Source organism: Ovis aries, chromosome 5, assembly GCF_016772045.2.
Source record: "Ovis aries strain OAR_USU_Benz2616 breed Rambouillet chromosome 5, ARS-UI_Ramb_v3.0, whole genome shotgun sequence".
In the NCBI taxonomy this organism is placed as follows: domain Eukaryota; kingdom Metazoa; phylum Chordata; class Mammalia; order Artiodactyla; family Bovidae; genus Ovis; species Ovis aries.
In genome coordinates this window covers 53,150,502-53,177,256 of record NC_056058.1, presented here as the reverse complement: position 1 = coordinate 53,177,256, position 26,755 = coordinate 53,150,502, and the positions used below count along the sequence as shown (strand labels likewise).

At 40.1% G+C, this 26,755-nt stretch overlaps 1 protein-coding gene and 1 non-coding gene across 2 annotated transcripts in view; one reads left to right on the top strand and one right to left on the bottom strand.

Moving 5' to 3' along the window:
• The window catches only part of KCTD16 (potassium channel tetramerization domain containing 16), a 322,100-nt gene that overhangs the window by 120,193 nt on the left and 175,152 nt on the right, over positions 1 to 26,755 (bottom strand). The gene's annotated exons all lie outside the window — the stretch shown is intronic.
• On the top strand, positions 25,066 to 25,137 carry TRNAC-GCA (transfer RNA cysteine (anticodon GCA)). Its single transcript has one exon. It is a non-coding gene; the product is annotated as a tRNA-Cys (tRNA).

Below are 26,755 nucleotides of genomic sequence, written 5' to 3'. Positions count from 1 at the left end.
AGATGCCTAGCTAGAGTGTCAGGACTGTTTTGATTCCTTTTTACAACCCACATCCCATGATTCACCAAATTCTCCCATTATATCCCCTCAGTTTACTTTAAATCCATTCCTTATTTGCATCCCCATTATTAGTGATAAATTTAGATCATGTTGCTTGATCATTTCTTCCCCAGACTAATGTAATATCCTTCTTTAGCTGAGTTCACTAATTTTAAACTGTGTTCACCCAACTCCCCTTTTCAGAGGCAAAAAAATTAAAAAACAAAAACAAAGTTATCACCCTCCTTCTTATAAATCTTCAAAGGCTCTGCATTCTGGGCCAAGAGCCCTCCAAAGGGACTGACACAGGTTTTTATGATTTGGTACTTCCAATTTTTCTGTCTTCTTTTTCTTACTATTCTCCACCTAGGCACCTTGGATCCAATTATTACAGTAACCTAGAACTTCTCTTCCCATCCCCACCGCCAAGCTATTAAAGATGCAATTCCTCTGCCTGACACGTCCACCTGTTTATACCTCTTCACCCTTCAGGATTTGGCACAGATGTTGCCTCCTGGGTCACCTGAGTTAGGTGTCTTAGTACCTAAACTCCCATGGTATCTCGTAACATACCAAGGATACAGAGGTAGGCTAGAGCATTTGCCATTAGGGTATTATTAACCACTATGGAATCTGCAGCCCCACCCCTCCCTACCCAATCTATGAACTCTTTAAAAACACTGCTTTTTTATTTATTTCTGTATCCCCCAGATCATGGCAGTTACTGGCATAAACAGAGAATTAATACATGGTCACCGAATGATTTCATAAATAAATGAATGGTTAACTTTTATTGGAGGCTTACTCTGTAGTAGGCATAGTGTGAACATCTTCGAATTGGATCCTAACAAACATCCTATAGGTCATACTATTATTTGCATTTAGATTAGAAAACTATGGCACAAAGGGGTTAAATGTCCTAAATTTACCCATTTAGAAATTGCATAGAGGGAATTTGCTGGTGATCCAGTTGTTAGGACTCCATGCTTCCACTGCTGAGGGCACAGGTTTGATTCCTGGTTGGAAAACTAAGATAGGCAAGCCATGTAAAACAACCAAAAAAAAAAAAAAAGAAGAAGAAGAAGAAGAAAACAAAAAGAAATTGCCTAGAGACTGAGGCAATCTGACTCTGGGACATTAGCTTCTATGCCAGAATGAATGGATGAATGAGAGAGCTAACAACCTCCTGATCCTTCCTGTTAAGATTTAATATGTAAGTATACAGTCTAATCTTTATCTGTGAGAAAGACATGCCCAATCCATCGTCCTTCATTACCTCTTGCTTTGATAATATGGTGAGAAAGTGAGGAGGGGTATTCTTAAACAGAACATTGGTGAGAACCCATGACAACTTGTGGGAGGAGAGGAAGGGGAGGGTTTGAGTTATTGAGTGTTAATTATTCATTAATAGTAAGTCGGGACTCTTGCCCAGCAGCTATCCCATAAATGGCATGACAGAGAAAAAAAAAGCAATGGTTTTGATCAAATATTTCTTAGGTCTAAATTAAGAAGACAGCCTCCAAGGTGAATTTAATTCCTCACCACATTCTTAACTTCCCTGGAGTTTTTCCATGAATGTCAGTGCTATGAAACTTAAACTAAAGAGAATGTTTTTAATTCCAGCTGAGTTCACTAACCATTTCAACTTTGTGATATATAGAGAGTCAGCAGCTTCTGGTTGCTGTGCTTGTGTCTAGGAATGGGGAACATTCAGAGCCTTTCGTGGTAGATATGCAGAAGAAGCAGATAATAGAGCTTCATCTTCTGTGAGAGAGAGAGAGAAACAGAAGGCTTGAGAGGCTGTCATGTGGGCAAAGTTACACAGCAATTTAGTGTTGGACTCTCAAATCCCTTAACACTCCTGAACTACATGCCTCTCAGACACAGTAGAAATGACCAAGCAGGGCCAATTTCCATTATGCCATATCACTGAAATTATTATTTCAGACTGATGGTTGAATAAAAAATTATCTCCAGAAATATCTCAAAAGCCTAAAACCATTGTACAAATAAAGAATTCAAGTAAAGAGAAGAGTAAATAAGAGGTTAGCAAGCCCATCTTGTCAAGACACACAGGCAGAAATTTTCAGTTGCAGTTGGTAAAAACCACTCCAAACTGTCTTAGACTCCAAAGGGGGAACTCTGAAGTTCCTATCACTAAACAAAAGGAGAGACAGGGTTAGTCAGAACCAGAGACTCAACTCCAGCAGAATCTTCACATTTTCATTTCTCAAATGATAGCATCCATGAGGAAACAGACTGGCTCCATGGTTGGGCTATGATGGATGGCTGATGGACTAACAGAACCCTCTATACCTTTTCAGCAACATTTGTATTTTCTTGAAAACATGTTTGTTTCTGAAGTATAATGGAGGTAATGCCAGTAAGCAAGAGAGCCGTTCCAAGACATTAGCCAATTCATCTTCCATCTTTATTGCCTAATAAATACCATTTATATTCCCATGAATAAGAATCTGTGTAATACCTTGTCTCCAAATAGATGCCTAAGGATTAGCAGCAGATTCTTTCCTATATAAACAACTGTTCCTACAAGCTATAGAATTCCAAGTCTGAATTATGGGAAAGCCAACTAGGGGGCAAAGGCAGCAGCAAGAGTACTATTTCTAATAGGACTCCAGCACACTCCAGCACACAGGTTGCCTGGCTTAGAGAATTTTTAAAACCTCCTACCAAACCTATCAAACACTGTTTAAACAAACCCTTACTAGGGAGGACATGCAGAATTGTAATTAAGGGGGTTACAGGAAGAGCAGCTGCCTACTCTGAGCACATTCTCCACAAGCAGCTTTTCCACTTTAAAAAATTTAAATATGTAAGGTTATAATGGCTTTTAAAATCATAGGGTTGAAGCGTAAGAGGGAGAAGAATAAAAGCAAAAGCATAAGACTGACAGAAAAGAAGACCAGGATTGGAACGCTTCTCTCTGTTCTCTATCAAATATCCACGTAACGCCGGGGGTTTAAAAGTCCTTGTCTGACTCTGACGTCAGGATGAGTATGTTCGAGAGGGAGTCACCAGTCATGAACTGGAGTCTGCGAGACCTTGGAGAAATCGTTTACCTTCCTTGTGTCTGCGGTTTCTTGTCTGTAAAATGAGGAGGATGAACAGGGCCCTTCCGGCTCCAACATTCTGTGAGGGCTACTATTCTATCAAATGACACCAAAGTAAATTCTGCTAGCACAAAAGAAATAAAAGAATCTCTCGGTGCACAGCCTGCTGGCAGGTGAAGCAATTTGAAAGCCACAGTTACTCTCTTAGGCCAATGGGAATCACATTCAGTTTTCCTTCAGTCTGGGTAGAACTAGAAGAAAAAAAATGTGAAGACAGTCACACTAGACATGAATGATCTCAGACTTCACTATCAAGGCTCTCTATCCCGTCTGCTGTGGCTCCTAGCAGACTTTTCACTCATTTCTCCTCCATCCTCATTTTACTCTTTGGGAGACCAGGATCTTTTTCTCTTCTTTCTCTCTTCTCTTCTCTTCACATCCACCCTGAAACTAATCTGATGAACTGAAGAGAAGTCACACTAAAGCAGAGATTCCCAAATATCCATCACCCACAAACTGCCTTCATATTGACCTCCTGTTTGTACTCCCTATAAATAATTATAATATTTTCCTTCCAAAAGGCATACTATTTTTACCTACTACCAACTTTAGTCATGTTAGAAATCACACCCTTAGTATGCTATATGATGTTTTCTTGTAGTTTGTATTAAAAATACATCACTATTAAAGTCCTATGTTCATCTGTGATTCACTAAAATCATTTCACATACCTCCAGTAGCATGCGTTTGAAGCCTGAAAAATGCTTTATGGAGTATGAATGACAAATATCTTTTACCAGGGGCATTAGGTTTGGATTGAATGAAAACCCTTAACATCTTTTAAGCTATCTGCTATTTTCTTATAATGATGTGCCTTTCATTAAGTGTCAGGGGATGGATGACAAAGGTAAGAAAACATTTCACAGGACATTAATCTTAAACCAGAGGAATGGGAAGATCCCTTAATTGTGACTCCATGCATTTTGGAGGCCGGGAGCGTTTCTCCATGCCCCTGAGATAATCGTACAATAATAGTGAGGTAATAATAACAGGAATGAATGCCACACACTGTGCATTGACTGTTGCTGGGCTTCAGAGAGCTGCCCTGTCTTCCCTCTGTTTGTATTCCTGCCTGCACTGCTGGCTGTCATATCGTACAGAGGACCTGGGAGACCTTTCTCATGCCTGTCCTTATTTCATCTTTAAAAACAAACAGCAGGGGGGAAAATAGCCAAACCAAGCTCAATGCACCGTGTCTCTCAGGCTTCAGCGCAAAACCCCATTTCATGCTTCGGAGCCTTGATGATGACACGGCGTTCAGGTTGCCAGGCAGGGTGGGAGCCAGGCCCCCGACGAGCTCCTGCCATAGACTGACTGTGGCTAAATGAGCACTGTGGGCTGTGCAGTCGCTTCCTACAGGTGCAGAGCTGCTGCCGGGCTCCTCTTGCCTCTCAGCCAGGCAAGCAGAGTGGGGGTAATATGAGCTATGTACCCAGCACAATCGCCCCTGGGACTCACTGTGCCTCCCAGGATGACGGGGCAGCTCTCTGTTACAGCCGGCTGAAGTGCCACATCTCGTTTGGTGAACAGCTTCAGTACAGGCCTCTTACGGACAGATCTGGGTTCAGATCCTGGCTATGCTGTTCATTGAAACTATTAGTTTGAACCACTTACTTAACCTCTCTGTGCCTTAATTTCCCCGTTTATAACAGAGGTGCAAGAGTCTCTACTTCTAGGGCCCCTTGATCATTCTGGCGGACTGTTCCTAGTGCATAGCAACGTGGTTTCCTATCACTACCTACCAGAAACACGGTGACTGAAAACAATAGCCAGGTATCATCTCACAGTTTGCACAAGTCAGAAGTCCAGGCACAGTCAGGCTCCATGGGTTCTCTCCTGAGGATCTCACAAAGCCAAAATCAAAGTGTTGGCTGCAATGAGTTCTTACCTGGAGGCCTTGGGACAGAATTCACTCCCAGGCCCATTCAGGGGATTGGAAGAATTCAGGTCCTTGTGTGACTGTAGGTCTGAGGTCTCCATTAGCTGGGGCTCCCTCTGCTCCTAAAAGCCATCTAGAAATCAGTCCTGCCCAGTCCCCCACATCTGCCTTTGTCCTCTAGTTTTAAGGGCTCATGTAATTGGGCTCTCCTGGATGATCCAGAATAATCTCCCTACTTTATGTTAACTAAATAACTTTATCACCGCGTGCAATTTCCCTTCTCTGTGTAACTAACATATTGATATTTGTGAATGTAACACCAGGGGCAAAAGTCATGGGGACCAAAAATCTGCCTACCATCATCATTGTATATTAATTACTGTTCTCAGGCCAGCTCTACAAAGGAACACCGTTATTTACTGTGACTACCTACAATGCGTAGAGATTAAAAACCACAGTAATAATCCCTTACTTTAATCTTTGCAATACCTCCTAAGTGGGAGAGGTACATTGTTACTCCCATTCTACAGATGCTAGAATGTGTTTGAAAGGTTTAATATTTGGAGATCTGAAAAGATTCCAGGGGTATGGCGAACAAAAAAAAAAAAAAAAAGAGAGAGAGAGAGAGAGAGAGATGACTTTCCTCAATGGGGATTTATGGCAAGGAACATTGGGGTGACAAGTTGTGGCCTCCTTGTAGGCATACAAGATTATTCTGGGTTTCAGAGTAACTTTCTGAGACTGAGAGGCATGGCAGTGACTATCACAGAAAGCCAGCTCTTTTGGTTGTAAGTAATGAAAATCCCCTTGACAAAACATAAACAAAAAAAGATTTTTAAAGGTTTGCAGACTTAATATTAAGTGTACAAAGGGCTCTCACATAACCCATAACCAAAGACTAGAGCCAGGCCCAGGAAAGCCTCAGAAATGTGGCAGCTACTCCCGCTCACCTGCTTCATTCTTCACCTTTGCCAAAGGTGCTTCCTTGCATAGTCCCACACCTACCCTTCCCCCAGGTCCAGAGTTTCCCTGTCTGCTATTCAAGTAACCAACGTGATAAGGGAATCCATTCTAACTCTACATTCATGGAGGATAGTTTAAGCCAGTTGTTCATCTCTGTTCTAATCAGCTACAACCAGAGGGGCGGTCGTACAGGACAGAAACGCCTGCCGGGGCCAATGTGTGTGTGAATGCATGAAGCGGAGGATAACTCTCAGAAAGGAGGAGACCAAGAGCTGGGTATATAATGCCAAAGATCACTTCTCAGCCTTCCTCTCAATATAGCCAGAATTCAAAGGATCTACTTGTTCTATGTATTTGAAATTACACCTCCTACTTGAGGATCTGAATGGACCTGACTGCCACCGTCCACAGGATCAGGCTAGAAACTTGTCCTGAGTAGCTTTGGGTGATGGGCCTCCTCTGGAGCCAGTCCACATATGGCCATATACGGCTGGTTTGCACCTCTGCTCAGTCCCTTCTGAGCAGGATCACAGGATCAATTTCCTTCTAGACACACAGTGTAGACCCTTGAGACTTTGCTAAAGAGATAGTCTCTGGCTCTTTCCTCAGAAGAGGTCCACAAGCACAGCTGCATCCTGAAGCTCCATCATTTGCCCGCAAACAGAGCTGGGTCTTTATCCCAGATGTTAGGACTCCAAATTCCTTATCCCTCCAATTCACTCTATAGAAAAGTTAAGGAATTCATGGAAACATCTCACAACCACATGCTCCATTTAAAGCAAATAATGATAGTAAAGGATATCAGGGGACATACTTATATTGCTTAAGTAATGTCTGGCACAAAAACCAGTTGTCCGGCCATGTAATGTCCTCACACTCCTCCTTGGGATCTGCAGGCCAATGAGACTCCAAAGGTGAGTTTTCTGAGCATCAGTGATTTCAAGCAGGCAAATCTTGACAGGGTACTTGGAATTGTAGGTGTCAGCAATATTCCAGTCATGCACCAGCTTTCCGTGACTGAGCACAACAGTAATAATAGCTTATCTTCACTCGTATCAGGTATATGTGTTTATAAGTATATATTCCAAGTAGGTAAAACGTGCATACATAAAAGTAGATACATTAATTAAGCAGTAAAAAGTGTTCTCACCATAATGCCATGAACCCTTCCCAAAGAGAAAGTGTTAACCAGTTTCTTGGTACACTGAAAAACTCCACTATTCTCATTGCTATTCATATCCCACTGCCTTTCACACTACCTGTAACAGGAGGATTTTTCAGGAAAATAACAGACTAGTGTAACCTCAAGCAACTAATAAAGAGTATTGATCCTTTTTGGTTTTGTGACTAAAGATGCATGCAATTATATTGCTTGAATTTCAAATGGGAATAGGAAACAAGTAAAAAAATAAATGTTCTGGCATTGTGGGCTTAATTGGTTTACAACTAACTTTTTTTAAAAACTAACTTGAAAACAAAAACCTCATTACTGATCTAATGAGCCTGCTAAGTCACTTCAGTTGTGTCCGACTCTGTGCGACCCCATAGACGGCAGCCCACCAGGCTCCTCCATCCCTGGGATTCTCCAGGCAAGAACACTGGAGTGGGTTGCCATTTCCTTCTCCAATGCTTGAAAGTGAAAAGTGAAAGTGAAGTCGCTCAGTTGTGTCTGACCCTCAGTGACCCCATGGACTGCAGCCTTCCAGACTCCTCCATCCATGGGATTTTCCAGGCAAATGATAAGTAGTGATTAAATACATAAAATATTAAATAAATGAAATTGCATAGTTATACAATACAAGACACTTTAGAAGCTTTGCTTGAGTAAATGTATTATCTTTCTCTAACTCACCACCTCCAGTAGCAAATAAATTAGTGGCAATAGCAAATCAGAATAATCTCCAAGGGGAATCTCTTAAAGATTTTCTCTTCTAGAGAGAACATCTCCCAATAAGAAAGTTTGGGTATAAAAAGAGTTGTCCTAGCAATTGTTAAAAATAACAAGCAGAAATGCTCCTAGGACTGATAACTTCATTGCTGAATTTGTGGTCATGACAACATATCAATGAAACAAATAAGGGAGATGTTTAAAAAAAAAGTTATCTGTTTTGAATTAACTTGCACCCATTTTAAAAGCAATCACTAATGATAACCACTAAGAGAGTCATAAGTAGGGTTTGTTCTACGGAAATCATTCTACTGTCCATATTGCTTCAAGTTAAAAAAAAAATGAATGAATAAAGACAGCATGAAATTTGTCTTGGTATAACTGCATGGTTTCTGATAGCTAGACAGTATTGCCTATCAAAGGAAAGATTCATCTGTTTACCTCTCACTGTTTTACTTGGAACAATACCTTTATCAAAATAATTATAAAGCAATTATTTGCCAGTTTTCACTTTATTGGTTACTACTTTTACTTAAAGAATAGCACTTACTACATAATTACAGTACATGGTTATCTGAACAGTCTTAACTGTGCCTACCAATGATAAATTATACAGTAAGTGTAGCTCTAATTATGTATCCTATACTGCATAAATATATAATGACATATGTAATAATATGTAGTTACATATTAATAAATCCCTCTTTATTTTTCAAAGTCTAGTAAAATAAAAGACCATTTGATCTCCTTCCATGGGGTAACCTCTGGAGTCAGGCACATTGTTCTGTTTCTATTTCTGGAAGCCAATGGGCTACAGTGTGCATTTGGCACTTGCCACCAATTCTCAGTCTCATCCAAGTACACCCACTAGGACAGAGAGAAAATTTTAAAAATGAGAAGTAAACATTTGTTTCTAACCCTCCTTTTTAGGAAGTGTCCTCTTTGATGGAAACTCAGCAGCTATGGCTTAGATTCAAGAACTGCAGGTGCAGAAGCTTGAAAGTGTCACTGCAGCCTTACCTACACATAATCACTGCACCCAAAATGCCCGGATTCAAAAGCAGGAAAGAGGCTGGGAAAATGTGATTTTGAACCATAAATACGTTGTTTATGTTCTTAGGATATTATTTTGGTTCTTAGTCTATAGTGTTGGTTCCTAAAGTGACCACAGGGAATCAAGTATCTGAAATTCAAGGAGTTAGAAGTGTAATCCTATAAAGGACATTTTTTTTCTCTTTAATTACAAAACCAAATTTCACAAAAACTAAGTTGTATGAAATAAGCATGTCACCATCAAGCTAAACAAAACTCATCAGATAGCATTACACCTGGGCTACAACACAAAATTCATCAGTAACACAAACAATGGAAGAGAATGGATGGCAAGAAAGAGCTTCACAGAGGCAGAAGAAAAAGACAAGAAATGGCTCTCCCAGCTTTAACTGATGATCTCTGAGTGGCGTCACATTGAGGGATGGAATCTGACACACACAGGTGAGGTGCGAATGAAATGAGGGGAGACAACTTAGCAACATGCCCCCTGCCCTTGGCTACATTCCCTCTCCTGTGGCCACTGCTCTCTGAAAAATTGCTCCTTTCCATTGTGCCTCTGGTGTTCCTGGAGCAGAGATCATGCTGACTTGCCAATTATTCCTCTCACAGGGAAGAGCTGTAAGAGACAAGGGCAGAGAACATGCATCCCTGAACAGACAGCTAAGGCCACGACTACTGGGGCCACCAAAGAAGAAAGACAGTGAAAAGTATTAGACCTATCTTCCTTGAATACTAGCCTTGAGGTCTGGATTCAGGTTAGTCTGCAATGAGCAGCTTTTAAATAAATAAGTAAATGAGTGAATAAGGATCTCTATAGAAGTTTTCAATCAGGGAGCAATGTAAATCAAAGAAATGGAAAGGAATTAAAAGACGCTTCTAAAGAAACTATTACTAAGTACCCATCACTCAACGTACACCTTTTTAAAAAAATTACTTTATTGAAGCATAAGTGATTTCCAAAGTTGTGTTTCTCTCTGCTGTACAGAAAAGTGATTCAGTTATAGGAGTGTGTATATATATATATTCTTTTTAAATATTCTTTTCCATTATGTTTTATCACAGGATATTGAATGTACTCCCTTGTGTTACACAGTAAGACCTTGTTGTTTATCCATTCTTTGTTTAAGAGTTTGCACCTGCTAACCCCAAATTCCCATTCCGTCCCTTTCCCAACCCCCTCCCTTTAGGCAATCACAATTCTATTCTCTATGTCTGTGAGTCTGTTTCTGTTTTGTATCAAATAGGTTCATTTGTGTTATATTTTAGATTCCACATATAAGTGATATCATACAGTATTTGTCTTTTTCTTTCTGACTTACTTTACTTAGTATATAATCTCTAGGTTCATTCATGTTGCTGTAAATCATACATCCTCTTCAATCTTTGCAAGGACTCTGTGTACTGGGTATTATTTTTCTTGTTTAACTGATAAGGAAGCTGAGGCTAGGACTGATGAAGCCCCAATATTACACACTAAGTGAATGGCAGGGCTTGGATTTGTACCTAAGTTTGCCAGACTTAAAAACCTCAGGGGCGGTCCTAAGATGGCAGAATAGGATGGGGAGACCACTTTCTCCCCCACAAATTCATCAAAAGAACATTTGAACACTGAGTAAATTCCACAAAACAACTTCTGAATGCTGGCAGAGGACATCGGGCACCCAGAAAAGCAGCCCATTGTCTTCAAAGGAGGTAGGAAAAAATATAAAAGATAAAAAGAGAGACAAAGAGGTAAGGAAGGAGATCCATCCTGGGAAAGGACTCTTAAGAAAGAGAAAAGTTTCCAAACACCAGGAAACACTTTCACTAGCAAGTCTGTGGCGAGCCTTGGAAACTCAGAGGGCAACATAACTGGGAGGAAAAAGAAATAAATAATTAAAACCCACAGATTACATTCCCAACAGTAACTCCCAGTGGAGAAGCAGCGCAGACACCTGCATCCACCACTAGCAAGCGGGGGCTGGGCAGGGATGTGAGGGCTGCATTGCTTAGTGTAAGGACCAGGCCTTGAATGCCCTGAGGGCAATCTGAGGGAACTAACTTCAGATAGCAAACCAGACTGTGGGATAGCTACCCTGAGAAAGCCCTAACCTAAGACACTGCCTGGAAAAAGTGCTCTTGCCTGGAAAATCCCATGGACGGAGGAGCCTGGTGGGCTGCAGTCCATGGGGTCGCTAAGAGTAGGACATGACTGAGCAACTTCACTTTCACTTTTCATTTTCATGCATTGGAGAAGGAAATGGCAACCCGCTCCAGTGTTATTGCTTGGAGAATCCCAGGGACGGGGGAGCCTGGTGGCCTGCCGTCTATGGGGTCACACAGAGTTGGACACAACTGAAGCGACTTAGCAGCAGCAGCAAGACACCACCAGGCCAGCTCACAGAACAAAGGACTGAGCAGAGCTAGCCGGCTGCAGACTGGCCCATCCCCCTCCGGAGACAGGCAGGCCAGGGCAGCCAGAGCCAGAAGGGGGCAATCCTGGCCCCCAGAGAGGCATTATCTACCTAACTGCAAGCAGGCTTTGTTGCTAACCAAGACTTCTTGAGATTCTGGACCGTCAACAGCCGCCTGAGAAGGTGTGCAGGTAGTACACCCAGAAAACCGAGTGGCAGGGATGGGGGAGGCTAGGTCACAGAGACCATGCTCACCAAACACCTCATCACCTGAGCTGCTCGGACCTGGGAAGGGCACAAAACGCAGGCCCAACTGAGTCTGTGCCTTTGAGGAGTATCCGAGTACCTGAACCTGAGCGGCTTAGACCTGGGAAGTGCATACAATCCAGGGCCGGCCTCAGACAGTTCCCCGCAGAGCAACCTAGAGCCTGAGCAGTGTAGACGGGAAAGCACACACGCCAGGAGCAGCGGCAAACCCAGTGTGGCCGAGACACAGCGAGCACTCCCCACACACACCAGTGATATTTGTTTGCAGTGTTCCTCCCTCCCCACAGCACGACTGAACAAGTGAGCCTAAAAAAGTTTCCACCACCATCCGCTTCGGTCAGGGCGAAAATTAGACACTGAGGAGACCAGCAAACAGAAAGTGAAAACAGAGGGAACCGCCTTGGAAGTGACAGGTGCAATAGATTAAAACCCTGTAGTTAGTACTGACTATATATGAAGGGGCCTATAGATCTTGAGAAGTATAAGCCAGATCAAGGAACTATCTGAAAATGAACTGACCCCATACTGTCCACAACAACACCAGAGAAAGTCCTAGATATATTTTTACTATTATCATTCTTTATTCATATTTTTTAATTTTAAGTCCTCTATTATTCCATTAATTTTCATTTTTATAACCTAATATTACTTTGCAAAAACAAATACCCTATTTTTTAAAGCAAATTTCATATATATATATATTTTATAATTTTTGTGACTTTTTTTTTCTTTAATATTGTATTTTTGAAAATCAAACCTCTACTCTAGATTTTTAATCTTTGCTTTTTGGTATTTGTTATCAATTTTGTACCTTTAAGAACCCAATCTTCAGTACCCATTTTTACTTGAGAGCAAGATTACTCACTTGACTGCTCTCTCCCCCTTTGGACTCTCCTTTTTCTCCACCAGGTCGCCTCTATCTCCCCCTCCCCCTTCTATTCTCTACCCAACTCTGAATCTCTTTGTGTGTTCCGGACTGTGGAGAACACTTAGGGAACTGATTACTGGCTGGATCTGTCTCTCTCCTTTTGATTCCCCACTTTTTCCTCCTGGCCACCTCTGTCTCCTTCCTCCCTCTTCTCTTCTCTGTATAACTCTGTGAACATCTCTGAGTGGTCCAGACTGTGGAGCGCACATAAGGAAGTGATTACTGGCTAGCTTGCTCTCTCCTCTTGATTCCCCCTCATCTCATCCTGGTCACCTCTATCTCCCTCCTCCCTCTTCTCTTCTCCATGTAACTCTGTGAACCTCTCTGGGTGTCCCTCACTGTGGAGAAACTTTTCATCTTTAACCTAGATGTTTTATCAACAGTGCTATATAGATGGAGAAGTCTTAAGGCTACTGTAAAAATAAGACTGAAAATCAGAGGCAAGAGGCCTAAGTCCAAATCCTGAGAACAGCAGAGAACTCCTGACTCCAGGGAACATTAATTGACAGGAGCTCATCAAATGCCTCCATACCTACACTGAAACCAAGCACTACCCAAGGGCCAACAAGTTCCAGAGCAAGACATACCACGCAAATTCTCCAGCAACACAGGAACATAGCCCTGAGCTTCAATATACAGGCTGCCCAAAGTCAATCCAAACCCACTGACATCTCATAACTCATTACTGGACACTTCATTGCACTCCAGAGAGAAGAAATCCAGCTCCACCCACCAGAACACTGACATAAGCTTCCCTAACCAGGAAACCTTGACGAGCAGCCTGTCCACCCCACCCAGAGCAAGGAAACTCCACAATAAAGAGAACTCCACAAACTGCCAGAATACAGAAAGGCCACCCCAAACACAGCAATATAAACAAGACAAAGAGGCACAGGAATACCCAGCAGGTAAAGGAACAAGATAAATGCTCACCAAACCAAACAAAAGAGGAAGAGAAAGGGAATCTACATGATAAAGAATTCTGAATAATGATAGTGAAAATGATCCAAAATCTTGAAAACAAAATGGAGTTACAGATAAATAGCCTGGAGACAAGGATTGAGAAGATGCAAGAAAGGTTTAACAAGGACCTAGAAGAAATAATAAAGGATCAATATATAATGAATAATGCAATAAATGAGATCAAAAATACTCTGGAGAGAACCAACAGTAGAATAACGGAGGCAGAAGACAGGGTAAGTGAGGTAGAAGATAGAATGGTAGAAATAAATGAAACAGAGGAAAAAAGAAAAACGAATTAAAAGAAATGAGGACAATCGCAGAGACCTCTGGGACAATGTTAAATGCCCCAACATTCGAATCACAGGAGTCCCAGAAGAAGAAGACAAAAAGAAAGACCATGAGAAAATACTTGAGGAGATAATAGTTGAAAACTTCTCTAAAATTGGGAAGGAAATAATCACCCAAGTCCAAGAAACCTAGAGAGTCCCAAATAGGATACACACAAGGCGAAACACCCCAAGACACACATTAATCAAATTAACAAAGAACAAATATTAAAAGCAGCAAGGGGAAAACAACAAATAATACACAAGGGGATTTCCATAAGGATAACAGCTGATCTTTTAATAGAAACTCTTCAGGCCAGGAGGAAATGGCAGGACATACTTAAAGTGATGAAAGATAATAACCTACAGCCCAGATTACTGTACCCAGCAAGGATCTCATTTAAATACGAAGGAGAAATCAAAGCTTTACAGACAAGCAAAAGCTGAGAGAATTCAACACCACCAAACCAGCTCTCCAGCAAAAGCTAAAGGATCTTCTCTGAACAAGAAACAGAAAGGCTGTATAAACTCAAACCCAAAACAATAAAGTAAATGGCAAATGGATTATACTTATCAATAATTACCTTAAATGTAAATGGGTTGAATGCCTAAAGCAAAAGACAAAGACAAAGACTGGCTGAATGGACACAAAAACAAGACACCTATATATGTTGTCTACAAGAGACCCACCTCAAAACAAGGGACACATTTCACAGACTGAAAGTGAAGGGCTGGAAAAAGATATTCCATGCAAACAGACACCAAAAGAAAGCAGCAGTAGCAATACTCATATCAGATAAAATAGACTTTAAAACAAAGGCTGTGACAAAAGACAAAGAAGGATACTACATAATGATCAAAGGACCAATCCAAGAAGAAGATATAACAATTATAAATACATTTGCATCCAACATAGGAGCACCACAATATGTAAGACAAATGCTAACAAGTATGAAAGGGGAAATTACCAATAACCCAATAATAGTGGGAGACTTTAATACCCCACTCACACCTATGGATAGATCAACTAAATAGAAAATTAACAAGGAAACACAAACTTTAAATGATACAATAGACCAGTTAGACCTAATTGATATCTATAGGACATTTCACCCCAAAACAATGAATTTCACCTTTTTCTCAAGTGCACATGGAACCTTCTCCAGGATAGATCACATCCTGGGCCATAAATCTAGCCTTGGTAAATTAAAAAAAAAAAAATTGAAATCATTCCAAGCATCTTTTCTGACCACAATGCAGTAAGATTAGATGTCAGTTACTGGAGAAAAACTATTAAAAATTCCAACTTATGGAGGCTGAACAACACGCTACTGAATAACCAACAAACCACATAAGAAATCAAAAACAAAATCAAAATATGCATAGAAACGAATGAAAATGAAAACAAAACCCAAAACCTATGGGACACTGTAAAATCAGTGCTAAGGGGAAGGTTCATAGCAATACAGGCATACCTCAAGAAACAAGAAAAAAGTCAAATAAGTAACCTAACTCTGTACCTAAAGCAACTAGAAAAAGGAAGAAATAAAGAACCCCAGGGTTAGTAGAAGGAAAGAAATCTTAAAAATTCGGGCAGAAATAAATGCAAAAGAAACAAAAGAGACCATAGCAAAAATCAACAAAGCCAAAAGCTGGTTCTTTGAAAGGATAACTAAAATTGACAAACCATTAGCCAGACTCATCAAGAAACAAAGGGAGAAAAATCAAATCAATAAAATTATAAGTGAAAATGGAGAGATCACAACAAACAACACAGAAATACAAAGGATCATAAGAGACTACTATAAGCAATTATATGCCAATAAAATGGACAACTTGGAAGAAATGGACAAATTCTTAGAAAAGTACAACTTTCCAAAACTGAACCAGGAAGAAATAGAAAATCTTAACAGACTCATCACAAGCACAGAAATTGAAATCGTAGTCAGAAATCTTCCAGCAAACAAAAACCCAGCTACAGACAGCTTCACACCTGAATTCTACCAAAAATTTAGAGAAGAGCTAACACCTATCCTACTCAAACTCTTCCAGAAAATTGCAGAGGAAGATAAACTCCCAAACTCATTCTACCATCACCCTAATACCAAAACCTGACAAAGATGCCACAAAAAAAGAAAACTACAGGTCAATATCACTGATGAACATAGATGCAAAAATCCTCAACAAAATTCTAGCAATCAGAATCCAACAACACACTAAAAGGTCATACATCATGACCAAGTGGGCTTTATCCCAGGGATGCAAGGATTCTTCAATATCTGCAAATCAATCAACATAATACACCATATTAACAAATTGAAAAATAAAAGCCATATGACTATCTCAATAGATGCAGAGAAAGCCTTTGACAAAATTCAACATCCATTTATGATAAAAATCTTCCAGAAAGGAGGAATAGAAGGAACATAACTCAACATTATAAAAGCTATATATGACAAACCCATAGTAAACTTTCTCCTCAATGGTGAAAAATTGAAAGCATTTCCCCTAAAATCAAGAACAAGACAAAGGTGCCCACTCTCACCACTACTATTCAACATAGTTTTGGAAGTTTTGGCCACAGCAATCAGAGCAGAAAAATAAATAAAAGGAATCCAAATTGGAAAATAAGAAGTAAAACTCTCACTGTTTGCCAATGACATGATCCTCTACATAACAACTCTAAAGACTCCACCAGAAAATTACTAGAGCTAATCCATGAATATAGTAAATTTGCAGGATATAAAATCAACACAGAAATACCTTGCATTCCTATACACTAATAATGAGAAAATAGAAAAAGAAATTAAGGAAACAATTCCATTCACCATTGCAACAAAAGAATAAAATACTTAGGAATATGTCTGCCTAAAAAACAAAAGACCTATATATAGAAACTATAAAACACTGATGAAGGCAATCAAAGAGGACACTAATATATGGAGAAATATACTAGGTTCATGGATAGGAAGAATCAATATAGTGAAAATGAGTATACTACCCAAAGCAATCTATAGATTCAATGCAGTCTCTATCAAGCTATAAACGGTATTTTTCACAGAGCTAGAACAAATAATTTCACAATTTGTATGGAAATACAAGAAACCTCGAATAGCCAAAGCAATCTTGAGACAGAAGAATGGAACGGAGGAATCAACCTGCCTGACTTCAGGCTCTACTACAAAGCTGCAGTCATCAAGACAGTATGGTACTGGCACAAAGACAGAAATATAGATCAATGGAACAAAATAGAAAGCCGAGAGATAAATCCACGCACCTATGGACACCTTATCTTTGACAAAGGAGGCAAGAATATACAATGGAGAAAAGACAATCTTTTTATCAAGTGCTGCCGGGAAAACTGGTCAACCACTTGTAAAAGAATGAAATTAGAACACTTTCTAACACCATACACAAAAATAAACTCAAATGGATTAAAGATCTAAACATAAGACCAGAAACTATAAAACTCCTAGAGGAGAACATAGGCAAGATACTCTCAGACATAAATCATAGCAGGATCCTCTGTGACCCGCCTCCCAGAATATTGGAAATAAAAGCAAAAATAAACAAATGGGACCTAATTAAAATGAAAATCTTCTGTACAACAAAGGAAACTATAAGCAAAGTGAAAAGACAGACTTCAGAATGAGAGAAAATAATAGCAAATGAAGCAACTGATAAAGAATTAATCTCAAAAATACACAAGCAACTCCTGCAGCTCAATTCAAGAAAAATAAACGACCCAATAAAAAAATGGGCCAAAGAACTAAACAGACATTTCTCCAAAGAAGACATACAGATGGCTAACAAACACATGAAAAGATGTTCAACATCACTCATTATTAGAGAAATGCAAATCAAAGCCACAATGAGGTACCATTTCACACCAGTCAGAATGGCTGCTATCCAAAAGTCTACAAACAATAAATGCTGGAAAGGGTATGGAGAAAAGGGAACCCTCTTACACTGTTGGTGGGAATGCAAACTAGTACAGCCACTATGGAGAACAGTTTGGAGATTCCTTAAAAAACTGGAAATAGAACTGCCATATGGTCCAGCAATCCCACTGCTGGGCATACACACCAAAGAAACCAGCATTGAAAGAGACACATGTACCCCAATGTTCATCGCAGCACTGTTTATACTAGCCAGGACATGGAAGCAACCTAGATGTCTATCAGCAGACAAATGGATAAGAAAGCTGTGATACATATACACAATGGAGTATTACTCAGCCATTAAAAAGAATACATTTGAATCAGTTCTAATAACGTGGATGAAACTGGAGCCTATCATACAGAGTGAAGTAAGCCAGAAAGAAAAACACTAGTACAGTATACTAATGCATATATATGGAATTTAGAAAGATGTTAATGATAACCCTGTATGTGGGACAGCAAGAGACACAGATGTATAGAACTCTGTGGGAGAGGGTGAGGGTGGGATGATTTGGGAGAATGACATTGAAACATGTATATTATCATATGTGAAATGAATCACCAGTGCAGGTTCGATGCATGATATAGGGTGCTCAGGGCTGCTACACTGGGATGACCCAGAGGGATGGGATGGGGAGGGAGGTGGGAGGGAGGTTCCGGATAGGGAACATGTGTACACCCATGGTGGATTCATGTCATAGTATGGCAAAACCAATAAAATATTGTAAAGTAATTAGCCTCCAACTAAAATAAATAAATTTATATTTAAAAGAAAAAAAAAAAACTCATGCTCATTCAACCCTGAGACTTACACCTAACAACTCCTAAGAGCACTAAGGACTTTTAATAAGTACTTACTAGTACTAAGGATTTTTAATAAGTACTTACTAGTGCCTTACACACATCATTTTATTTAGTTCTGTGAAGTAGGTCTGTAAAAGAATTAGTGACAACTCTATTTTCATTCCCAATCCACAGATAAGGAAACTTGTTCTTTAATGAAGTGAACTCTCTTGCCCAAGGTGACATATTAAGTCCTAAAGCCATGATCAAACTCAGATCAAATAGCAAAGCCTGTTCCCTTAATCAACACCTCTACCACTCTTATTCCAGAGGTCCACAAAAGAGGTGGTTCTCTGCCCCAAGAAGGTTTACAATGTAGCCTAGCTTTGGCCATCTCACAAGAATCATCGTACCACAGATTCATTACTGAATTATATGCAAGTGGTAAATGAGCACATTTTCCTTTTCTTGCCTGAATCACCTTTCTTTTCCCCATCTGTGTTAGGGATTCACTTCCACACTCCCATTGCAGCCTTGGTATGGACTTGTCCTCTTTCCCTACTGGGCCCTGATATTTTTGAGATCTAAAAGGGTAATCTTTATTTCTGTACCTTCAGGGCCTAGCTGAGAGCAGGTGCTCAGCTGCTTTGAAGTGATGAATGAAAGAGTGACTGACTGAATGAATGGGTGCATGGATGAACACATATAGAATTCAAGACTGGAAGGGCCTTGGAAATAATTTATTCTGATTACCTTACCTTACCGAAGTACTTTCTTGAATTCAGAAAAAATTCAGACTTGACCAAGAGTAACTTACATGAGAACATGTTCACATACACATACACAGACACACACACACACAGTAGTGATACCAGCTCATATCAAGGGTAAAGTATATAAATTGTGGCTCTCTCAGGACCAATCTTTATGCATATTTTGAATTTCTTACAGAATTTTTAGCTATATAGGTCACAGACTGTGATAAGAACACACCCTAATGTGGCAAGTGTTTTGTATCCATAATGAGATTGCTAAGTGTTACCTGTTTTTAGTTTATAAAAATATCCTAAGCAAAATATTTAATGCAATTGTGTCACTTGTCATATACTTTCCTTCTTCTATACCCCAAAGGATTAGATAGCCTGAGGTGGAAGTCAGCAGGGAAGATATTCTGTATATTTGTATATTTTTCCTGTATGCATTTTTAAAACATACAGTTTATGCCTCAGCAGTGAGGAATTCCTAAAATCATGGACACAATATGTCTGACGGACCTGGTAACTCTCCATCCAAACGAGGTCCAGACACATGTGAGAATGAATGCAGATGTCATTAGTAGTTAGGTCTGATACAGATAGCCAACAAGCACATGAGAAGATGTTCAACATAACTAATTATTAGAGAAATGCAAATCAAAACCACAATGAGGTAGCACCTCACACAGGCCAAAATGGCCATCATTAAAAAAAGTCTACAAATAATGAATTCTGGAGAGGGTATGAAGAATAGAGAACCCTCCTACACTGTTGATAGGAATGCAAATTAATATAGCCACTATGGAGAATAGTATACAGGTCTCTTAAAAAACTAAAAACAGAGTTACCTTATGATCCAGTAATCCTACTCCTGGACATAGTATCTGGAGAAAATTCTTAATTTATTAAGTTATATTCATCCCAATGTTCACAGCAGCACTATTTACAATAGCCAAGACATGGAAGTTATGTAAATGTCCATCAATAGATGACTAGATGAAGAAGACGTGGAACATATATATAATGTAATATTACTCAGCCATAAAAAAGAATGCAATATTTCCATTTTCAGCAACATGGATGGACTTAGATCATATTATACTTAGTGAAGTTAGAAAAAAGACAAATATTGTATGATATTATACATGGAATCTAAAAAATAATACAAATGAATCCATATACAAAACAGAAACAGGAGCACAGACATAGAAAATAAATTTATGACTACCAAAGGGCAAAGGAAGGGAGGAGGGATAAATTAGGAGTATAGTATAAACAGATGCAAACTATTATATGTATAATAAATAAACAACATGGATTTATTATATAGCACAGGGAACTTCATCAACATGAACTATAATGGACAACAATCTGAAAAAATATACAAATATAACTGAATCACTTTGCTGTATACCTGAAACTAGCACAATATTATAAATCAACTTTACTTCAATAAAAAAAAATAATAATAATTAAGCCTGTTAGGTTCCAAGCATCTGAGGACAGCTAGTCACCCTGTCACCATCTGAACACACAGAGCAATGCTAAATAAGTTTTAAATCAAGGTGAGAGGCATAGCTGGAAAACAGGCAATAGTGAAAACATTATTGGTATGAGAAATGATAGAGACAGAAATTTTGTAATCTGTCACCTTTGAGAGATTTGAGAATCTGATAGAAATCCAAGACTGTCTCTCCCAGACAACATATGTACACATAAAATTTTGCCCAAATTTTGGAACTCCCATAAGCTGAAGTTCATTTCAATTTACGGAGTAGACTATTGAATAAGACCCTCAGATTAAGAATCATCATTTCAGAATGAGATTTCTAAAACTTGGCATTATTGACATTTTGCGCTAAATAATGCTTTGTCATTGGGGGCTGTCCCACATGTCCCTAGTGGTAAAGAAGTACCATGAGAGGCAATACTGTTGCCTGTTAGTTGAGCTCACTATTATAGAGATATGAGCACAGAAACATCACATAAAGGATAAAAATTAGACATAACTATTAGTATACAGGGCTTTCCAGGTGGCTCAGTGGGAAAAAATGTGCCTGTAATGCAGGAGACCTGGGTTCGATCCCTGGGTTGATGATCCCCTGGAGAAGGAAATGGCAACTCACTCCAGTATTTTTGCCTGGGAAATCCCATGGATGGAGGAGCCTGGTGGGCTATACTCCATGGGGTCACAAAGAGTCAGACAGGATTTAGCAACTGAGCACTCATGCATATACTAGTATACAAACCATAGCAAATGAGAGTTTAATATAATGTGAAGCAGTGCTGTACAAAAATTGCCAAACTCTCCCTATGCATCTGCCTATGCTCTTAATTCATGACAGAGATAACCATTCTCTTCACAAAGGAGAGTAATGACACCCACTTAAGAGAATCTTGATCCATTGAAGAACTCCTGGGCCCCACCACCTCTCACCACCGCCTGACAGGTGTCTAGCGGAAATGATTCTGCAGAAAACATTCTGAAGTGTTTGTAATGAGGAGAACTTGTAACCTAAACTGTGAGAAACATTCTGGGAGGCTGTTCCATTTATAATCAATCCTACAGAGACAGGGCATATTAAACACCTGGAGAAGTGTAGTTTCCAATTCAGTAAGTCTATTTATTAGGCACACATGCATCCTCAGCATCTTCTCATTTGGAGACATATGATCTCAAAAATCCATTTAGCCACAAAGTTTTTTTTTTTTTTAAATGTAGGTATAGTTGTTTCACAATGTTGTATTAGCTTCTACTGTACAGCAAAATGAATCAGCTATACGTATATACATTTCCCCTCCCTCTTCGACCTCCCTCCCACCCCATCCCCATCCCACTCATCTAGGTCACCACAGATCACTGAAATGATTTCCCTGTGCTATATTGCAGGTTCTATTGTGTGTGTGTGTGTGCGTGTGTGTGTGTGTGTGATAGTCACTCAGTCACGTCTGACTCTTTGTGACCCCCATGGATTATAGCCTGCCAGGCTCCTCTGTTCATACAATTCTCTAGGCAGGAATACCAGAGTGGGTTGCCATTCCCTTCTCCAGGGGCTCTTCCCAACCCAGGGATGGAACCCAGGTCCTCTGTGTTGCATGCAGATTCTTTACCATCTGAGCAAACAGGGAAGCCCCGGGTTCTATTTTACTAGCTATCAATTTCACACATAGTAGTGTATATACGTCAACCCCAGCCACCAAACTCATCTCATCCTTCTTCCTCTCACCATGTCCAAATGTCTATTCTCTATGACTGCATCTCTATTTCTATGCTACAAATAGGTTGTGACGTGAAGTCGCTCAGTTGTGTCCAACACTTTGTGACCCCGTGGACTGTAGCCTACCAGGCTTCTCCGTCCATGGGATTCTCCAGGCAAGAATACTGGAGCGGGTTGCCATTTCCTTCTCCAGGGGATCTTCCTGATCCAGGGATTGAACCCGGGTCTTCTGCACTGCAGGCAGACGCTATAACCTCTGAGCCACCATAGGTTAATATGTACTATTTTTCTAGATTCCACATATATGTGTTAATATACAATATTTGTGTTACTCTTCTGACTTTGTCTGTATGACAGTCTCTAGTCCATCTACATCTCTAGAAATGACCTAATTTCATTATTTTTTATGGCTGAGTAATATTGTGTCACATATATGCACTACATCTTTATCCATTCATCTGTTGATGGACATTTAGGTTTCTTCCACGTCCTGGCTATTGTGAAGAGTGCTGCAATGAACATTGGGGTGCATGTGAATCTACAAACAATAAATGCTGGAGAGAGAGTGGAGAAAAGGCAACCCTCTTCCATTGTTGGTGGGCATGTAAAATAATACAGCCACTGTGGAGAACAGTACGGAGGTTCCTTAAAAACTAAAAATAGAACCACCATATGACCCAGCAGTCCCACTACCAGGCATATACCCTGAAAAAATCCTAAGTCATAAAGTTTTGTGATTCTATTACTGTTTGTGTGTGAGAAAGAAAGAGAGGTTATATATGTATATATTGTTGTTGTTGAGTTGCTAAGTCACGTCCAACTCTTTGCAACCCCATGGACGGCAGCAGGCCAGGCTTCCCTGTCCTTCACCATCTCCTGGAGTTTTCTCAAACTCATGTCCATTGAGTCAGTGATGCCATCCAATCATCTCATCCTCTGTCATATTCTTCTCCTCTTGCCTTCAATTTTTCCCAGCATCAGAGTCTTTTCCAATGAGTCAGCTCTTTTCATCAGGTGGCCAAAATACTGGAGCTTCAGCTTTATCATCAGTAATTCCAATGAATAGTCAAGGTTGATTTCCTTTGGGATTGACTGGTTTGATCTCCTTGCTGTCTAAGGGACTCTCAAGAGCACCATAGCTTGAAAGCATCAATTCTTTGGAATGCAGCCTTCTTTATGGTCCAACTCTCACATTCATACATGACTACTGGAAAAACCATAGCTTTGACCATACAGACCTTTGTTGGCAAAGTGATGTCTCTGATTTTCAATATGCTGTGTAGGTTTGTCATAGCTTTTCTTCCAAGGAGCAAGCATCTTTTCATTTCATGGCTGCAGTCACCATCCACAGTGATTTTGGAGCCCAAGAAAATAAACTCTGTCACTGTTTCTATTGTTTCCCCATCTATTTGCCATGAAGTGATGGGACCAGATGCCTCGCTTTCTGAATGTTGATTTTTAAGTCAACTTTTTCACTCTCCTCTTTCACCTTAATCAAAAGGCTCTTCAGTTCCTCTTTGCTTTCTGCCATAAGGGTGGTGTTATCTGCCTGTCTAAAGTTGTTGATACTTCTCCCAGCAATCTTGATTCCAGCTTGTGCTTCATCCAGCCCAGCATGTCACATGATGTACTCTGCATATAAATTGAAAAAGCAGGGTGATGATATACTGCCTTGATGTACTACTTTCCCAATTTTGATCCAGTCCATTGTTCCATTTCTGGTTCTAACTGTTGCTTCTTGACCTGCATACAGATTTCTCAGGAGGCAGGTAAGGTGGTCTGGTATTCCTATCTCTTTAAGAATTTTACAACCTGTGTATTCATGGGTTATTGTGATCCACATAGTGAAAGGCTTTCATGTTGTCAAAGAAGCAGAAGTAGAGGTCTTTCTGTAATTCCTTTGCTTTTTCTTTAATCCAACGATGTAGGCAATTTGATCTCTAGTTCGTCTGCCTTTTTTAAATTCAGCTTGTACATCTAGAAGTTCTCAGTTCACATACTATTGAAGCCTAGCTTGAAGGATTTTGAGCATTACCTTACTAGCATGTGAAATGAACACAATTGTGAATAGTTTGAACATTCTTTGATATTGCCCTTCTTTGGTACTGGAATGAAAACTGACCTTTTCCAGGCCCACTTGACTTCAGACTCCAGGATGTCTTGCTCTAGCTGAGTGACCACAGCATCCACATCATCATGGCTATCTGGGTCATTAAGACTCTTTTTTTTTGGTATAGTTCTTCTGTGTACTCTCGCCACCTCTTCTTAATCTCTTCTGCTGCTGTCAGGTCCTTACCATTCCTGCCCTTTTTCATGCCTATCCTTGCATGAGATGATCCCTTGGTGTTTTCAATTTTCTTGAAGAGATCTCTAGTCTTTCCCATTCTGTTGTTTTCCTCTAATTCTTAGGATTGTTAATTTAAGAAGACCATCTTGTCTCTCCTTGCTATTCTCTGGAACTCTGCATTTGGTTGGGTACCTCTTTCTCTTTCTTCCTTGCTTTCGTTTCTCTTCTTTGCTCAGGTATTTATAAAAGCCTCCCTGGTGGCTCAGATGGTAAAGCATCTGTCTGCAATGCAGGAGACCTGGGTTCAATCCCCAGGTTGGGAAGATCCCCTGGAGAAGGAAATGCAGCCCACTCCAGGATACTTGCCTGGAAAATCCCATGGACGGCAGAGCCTGGTAGGCTACTGTCCATGGGGTCGCAAAGAGTCGGACATGACTGAGCGACTTCACTTCACTTCACTTCCTCCTCCGACAACCACTTTGCCTTCTTGCATTCCTATTCTTTGGGCTGGTTTTTGTCACTGCCTCCTGTACAATGTTAAGGACCTCCATTCATAGTTCTTCAGGCACTGCGTCTACCAGATCTAATCCCTTAAATCTATTGGTCACCTCCACTGTATGATCATAAGGAATTTGATTGAGGTCATACCTGAATGGCCTAGTGGTTTTTCCTACTTTCTTCAGTTTGAGTTTGAATTTTCCAGTAAGGAGCTCATGATCTGAGCCTGGATCAGGATCCAGGTTTTGTTTTTGTTAACTGTATAGAGCCTCTCCATCATCCCCTGGTGCCCCTGAGGAATCTGTTAATAGGACTAATGCGGAGGGGGTGGGACTTGGAGTTCCATCTGCCTCAAAGCACCACATTTACAAAAGTTTTAACTGTTTGTGCTACCACCAACTGAGCACATACATATAGTCATTCTATTTTGAAAATGTGTTAAAATTAATTTGCTTAATAGAAACATTAAAAGTCACATATTTGGCCCCCACTGTTATGGCATTTCTTCCATTTGAATATGCCAGAAGCTTCCAAAAGTAGAAGCAGCTTCAACCTCTCTACCTATGAGTCTCTGCTTATTATGAAAATCAATGCCTGTGTCCCACCCCTACAGACAGGTTCTATCTCAGTAGCTCTATGGTGAAACCTGGGGGTCTATGTCTTAACTAGCACCCTGGGTGACTCTGAGCTCCTGAGTTAGAGCAGATTTAACAAATGAGGATTTAGCTAAAGAGAGAAAAAGGAAAGAGGTGTATTACCTAGGATATGAGACAAACAGAAATGGACAGAATTATGGGTGAACTGAAAAGTTAAAGTTAAAACATTTTCCTTTGCTTTCTTCTGGTTCTTATTGTCAACCACCGCCTGCTGATTCTTCTAGGCCCAGCTCAAATACCATCTCCTCTCTGAAATATTTAAGACAAATCCTGTTCCATAAGTTATTGGAACATCCACTGAGTTGTAAGCTTCCAAAGAAACAGAGAAGACCTTCAGTTCAATTCAGTCACTCAGTCGTGTCCGACTCTTCACAACCCCATGGACTGTAGCACTCTAGGCTTTCCTGTCCTTCACCATCTCCCAGAGCTTGCTCAAACTCATATCCATTGATTTGGTGATGCCATCCAATCATCTCATCCTCTGTTGTCCCCTGCTCCTCCTGCCCTCAATCTTTCCCAGCATCAGGGTCTGTTCCAATGAGTCAGCTCTTCACATCAGGTGGCCAAGGTATTGGAGCTTCAGCTTCAGTATCAGTTCTTCCAGTGAATACTCAGGACTGATTTTCTTTAGGATTGAGTGGCTGAATCTCCTTGCAGTCCAAGGGAATCTCAAGAGTCTTCTCCAACACAGCAGGTCAAAATCATCAATTCTTCAGTGCTTAGCCTTCTTTATGGTCCAAATCTCATATCCATACATGAATATTTGAAAAACTATAGCTTTGACTAG